We start from the raw sequence: 5813 nt of genomic DNA, 5'->3' as shown, positions 1-5813 counted from the left end.
TTGAACAACAACAAAACCGCAACAACAACACACACACACACACACACACACACACACACACACACACACACACACACCACCACACATGCACACACACACACACACACACACATACATACTCACACACACACACACACACACACACACACACACACACATACATACTCACTTACACACATGCACACACACAAATTCACTCACACATACACACACACCACACACACAGACACACACACTACACATGCACACCCACTTACACACACACTCACACATACATACTCACACACACACACACACTCACACTCACACACTCACACACACACTCGCACACACACACACACACAACACACACACATACACACACACACTCACACATACATACTCACTTACACACACACACACTCACCACACATGCACACACACATACACACTCACACATACACTCACACACACACGCACACCACATACACACACACACACACACACCTGCACACACACCACACACACTCACACATACACACCACACACACACACCACACAAACACACACACACACCACACACACACACACCACATACACACAAAACAAATGAAAGAGCAAAAGAGGTGAAAACCTGTCATTCCAGTATTTCTCAAACCTTAGAAGGCATTGTTAGACTCCTGAAAATGGTTTGTTCCGGAAGATTGTTACTGCTGGAAATAATATCTGGATCTGGGTAGCAACTTAACATCTGCTGGAAAAATCTTCCAGGTTTGAAGAAGAATGCTTGGTCTCTTTGTGACTGTTTCAGTAGCCATTTGATATTTTCCTTGTCAAAAGATGCCAAGAGGATCTTGGGGGTTGGGCGGTGCTGATCCCCGCTGGTGTGTGAGGCTCTTGACCTTTAGGGCTGACCTGCTAAGGCTCCTACCCCCATTCGCTCCCTCATTCCCTTTTCTAAGGACCTGCCCATCCTGTAGCATACTGTCTGTATCTAAGTATCTGTAAATCTCTGTTTCAATCTGCTAGTGCCTTGGGGCGCGAGGGACTTACAGACTTGTGAACCAGACCCCAACTCCAGCAAGTTTCCCATTATAAAAGAACCAGTGGTTCCAGTCCAATGCAGGGCTGAAGCACCCAATCATGACCTCCCAGCACTTGCACCAGAAGGGCTTTAGAGGCACAATGAGGTTCTGCTGGCGTGACCTAGTTGGTACCCATGCAGCCAAAGCACTCTTGAGTCCTGGTTAGCCCATCTTGCTGGGGGAAGAGAAAGTAGCTCAAATATGAGCTGGTGCCTTGAGCCCAGGATGTGCCACCATCCCATCAGAAGGTGCTAGCAAACCAGAGGCAAAGATGACTTGGGAATTTTGAGGCAGGAGAATGCGAAAGTAAGTCCTTCAATAGACAAGGCCCTGGGACTCAGAGGGCCTGACTCCAGAGACAGTAAGAGCTCTGTTTTAAGAAGGCAGAGCTGTTTGGGGTCAGGGAGACTTTTAAGGGTCTCTGTTAAGAATTCAGGCAGGACTCCAAAACTGGAAACTAGATTCGACAAACAAGAGTTTACTCCGAGGACATCTTGTATGCAATGGAGCCTCATTTTGCCTAGAACAAAGCAAGGGGAGGAAATATTCTTGGCCCAGAGGAGAATAATAGGGTGGTGTGTGTGTGTGTGTGTGTGTGTGTGTGTGTGTGTGTGTCCATGTTCCCACTACTGAAGCAAGTGAGTCTTGCTGCAAATACATCGTGAGTGCAAAGTTCTCTCACTAGCAGAAGAAAGCGGAGGCCCCAGGGTTCAGGTCAGGCGTTGGAACGTGAGTGAGTTATCTCAGGTGTCATCATGGCAGGTGTGCCTGTGTCCAGGCAGGTTTCTAGCCATGCAGCCTCTCTTCCGTGGAGCTGTGGTGGGAGCTGACGACACACATCACAAGGCTATCCCAGAAGAGGCTTCCTCGGGAAAGCAGGGTTATGAGATAGATAAGTTATGGAGAAGGTGATTGGCTATCTCTGCAGAAGGAATGTGAGTTTTAACCTGGAATCTCCTAAATCACTCCAGAAGATTCCGTGGATGAGACCTGCCACCTTGCAGTCAAGGGGAATTTTAAAGTGAATTTGTTTGTAGCTTAAGCTGAGTCAGCCATTTCCTGGTCCTCTTTCTTTATTATTTCCTTCTCATATGGTTTTATTTGTGGGTGGGGTGGGAGCAAAGAATCTCTCTTTGACCTCTAAAACTTCAGTAAGAGAGAAGTAAGACCTGCTGAAGCTCCTTTAAACTTACAAATCCCCATCTCACCTTGGAATGGGGAATACGGTCTAAAACTCAAACCCCAGAAGCTGAGAAAATAGTCATTCCTTGGTAACCTGGGGGTTGGTTCCAGAGTCTCTTGGGATATCAAACCCCTTATCCATGTCGTCGTCACATCTGCAGGTAGCCCAGCCTCCCTGGGCAAGGTGGTGTACAGCTATCATCACAGCGCTCAGGTAAGCAAGAGGATCATTCCAAATTCAAGGCCAGCCCAATCTACATGGTGAGATCTTGTCTCAGAAGACGAAAAATTAAAAACGTAAAGATCAGGGCTGGCATTGCGTCTGAAGTGGTAGAATGCCTGTCTGTCATATGTGGGTTTGGGTTGCACCCCCAGCACCTCATCAAACCAGTTTCGATGGCAGACTTCTTATGAAGTAGAGGGAGAGGACCAAAAATTCAAGGTCATTCTCTGTTACAGAGCAGGTTCAAGGCCAGAATATAGGAGATGCTGTTCTGAAGAAAACAAGAATTGTTGCCTAGTTTATTGTCTGGTTGTAGAGGCTGGAGAGATGGCTCAGCGATTAAGAGCACTGACTGCTCTTCCTAAAGGTTCTGAGTTCAATTCCCAGCAACCACATGGTGGCTCACATCCATCTGTGCTGGGATCCGACGCCCTCTTCTAGTGTGTCTGAAGACAGCCACAGTATTGTCTGGTTGTTATTTAAATCATGTCCCAATTGCATGCAATACCTAGTGTAACACAATTGATACATAAACAGTTATATTGTATCATTTAGGAACTAATGAAAATGAAAACAATCACCTAAACCAATGTGATATAGGTACAGTTCTTTTGTTTGTATACAAAGTCTTGTACAAAGCTGGTCTAATCCTCTAAACGCAGAATCCCCAGATAAGGAGAAACAACTGGACCTTCCATATGGAAGAGTAAAACACACACACACACACACACACACACACACACACACACACACACACACACACACACACACACACACACACACACACACACACACACACACACACACACACACACACACACACACACACAAACACACACACACACACACACACACACACACACACACACACACACACACATACACACACACACACACACACACACACACACACACACACACACACACACACACACACACACACACAGACACACACACATACACACACATACACACAGACACACACACACACACACCAAATGCAAGTAATCAATCCAAAGGCAGGCAGAGAAGGCACAAGAAAAAAAAAAGATGTATATCCGGAAGGGCCAGTTTCCCTCATACTTAAAAAAAAAAAGTCCCTGCCAAAACAAGGAGAGAGAACGATAGGGAGAGAATGAGTAGTTGACAGAAAAAGAATCCTACAGTTGCATATCTGGCATCCAAGGCCCTTGGTGACATGATGTGGTGTCTAACTGTCTTGAATAGCCCTGCCTCTCTAGGTCTGCTGTGGTGCAGATAGATGCCCTTCTCCTTGAACCAGCCCCAACTTGCCACCTGCAGCTTCCTTGGTGGACACCCTGCGTTTTGACATCTCTGGTAACCCAGGGTCTCCATTGCAGTGTGGGTTTTACCTGCCCAGCTTTACACAGCCTATTCTTTCGGGAGCTTCCTGAAACATTGGTGTAAGAATCCCTTAATCTACTCGCTCTTGTGTCTCGCACTCCTGCAAAGCCAGCACCACACAGAACACCAAGACTCTGCTGTCCATTTGAGATGTAGCCTGGCTTCCCTGGACAGCGACTGCTGCTCTGGGCAGAGGTTTTCCTTAGGGGGAGAGGGGTACCATTGTCTTCTACCTCGTCGGTTGCTCTCTTTTCCTATGAAATGTATTGTTCACCTGGAATTCCCAATGGGTGGCATCTTACCTGCAAGATGGCTTTTCTTGTGATCCTAGTGCAAAGTCCCTGGTTTCTTTTTAGTCTTCTAACATCTGTAACGTCCTTCACCATACAAATTAATCCATTACTTCCCTCTCACCCTGCTCGGATTCTCAGGACACAGGCAGATCCTTTTGCCCGAGGATAGCACAAATGACCTTTAGCCAACTTCCTAATCGAGTTGTTCCTCTCTGAAGCTATAGAGGACAGTCTACTGCCTCTATGTCTGGGAACGCTGTTTTGGTCTTTAACGCTTTAGGCACCTTATCAGCACGTAAAAGCTTCTATAACTAACGGCTCCAAAATCTTCCACATTCCTCCTGAAAACCATTCCTAAGGCTTAGGAACCACACGGTCAAGTTTGTAACAGCAAAAGCTACACTTGTTGCAAGCTTTCTATATTAGTTACTTTTCCCCTTGTTGTAACCAAATACCCAACCGGAAGCAACTCAAAGGAGAGAGTCACCTGTCTCACAGTTTGAACAGTTCTAATCCATCGTGGCGGGAAGGCATGGCCTTGTCAGAGGTGGCTACAGTAATGTCATAAGTGTTTGCATGTCCACAGTCATGCTGGGCAGCTATGTGAAAAAGCAAGAAGATTTTCTTTGGTTGGAAGGCTTCTCAAATTTATTAGGCAGCAGAAGAGTTCAGTAGAGCAGGACTGTATAGTCTACCTCTTGTCTAAAATAATCGAGAAATACGTTTGGCCAGAACGGTGGTGTCTGTATGTAGTCCTAGCATTTGGGGAGCTGAGGCAGGAGGCTTTCTCAGGTTCAAGCCAGCCTGGGTTATGTAGCCTATGTCACATAACTATAATGGAGAGACGGCTGAGCAGCTGAGGGCTGCTACTCTCACTGAGGGTTCACTTCTCCACACCATGCAGGGTAGCCCGTAATTATCCATAAGACTTTTTTTTTTCTTTTTTTCAGAGCTGGGGACTGAACCCAGGGCCTTGCGCTTCCTAGGCAAGCGCTCTACCACTGAGCTAAATCCCCAACCCCAAGACTTTTTTTTTTAAGTATTATTTATTTTATGCATATGAGGTACACTGCTGCCATTTTCAGACACCAGAAGAGTGCATCCGATTCCATTACAGATGGTTGTGAGCCACCATGTGGTTGCTGGGAATTGAACTCAGGACCTCTGGAAGAGCAGTCAGTGCTCTTAACCACTGAGCCATCTCTGCATCCCCCGTAATTATAATTCCTCTGACCGCTTAGGCACCCACAGGCAGCAGTGCACACAGAGATACATAGTTGACTTTTTTTAGATTTAATTATTTAATAATTAAGTTAACCAAATGCCTATTGCCTGTTCAACATTTAAGCTAAAAAAAAAAAAAAAAGAAAGTCTTCTTAACTAGGGATTGATACCACAGCCGAGAGAAGGTGAGCTGAGAAAGTCCCAAGGAATAAGGAAGGACTGGAACCAGGAATTTGGCTACTTTTTAAAATTTTTTTAAAGGCAGAGTGGCTCCTCCTTCTAACTCGATATGTAGCTGAGGATGACCTTGAACGTCTGATCCTTCCCCGCCTCTCTGCTTAGAGGACAGATGTGCACTCTCACACTAAGCTCCTGCAAGTTTAACTGCAATTGTAACCAATCCAGGGCTACAACGGGGCAACATCTGCAGCTAAATCTGGCTAATTCCTACTCATCTCTCAC

This window comes from Rattus rattus, chromosome 4, assembly GCF_011064425.1.
Source record: "Rattus rattus isolate New Zealand chromosome 4, Rrattus_CSIRO_v1, whole genome shotgun sequence".
NCBI classification, from domain to species: Eukaryota; Metazoa; Chordata; class Mammalia; order Rodentia; family Muridae; genus Rattus; species Rattus rattus.
Note: the sequence above shows the minus strand (reverse complement) of the source record.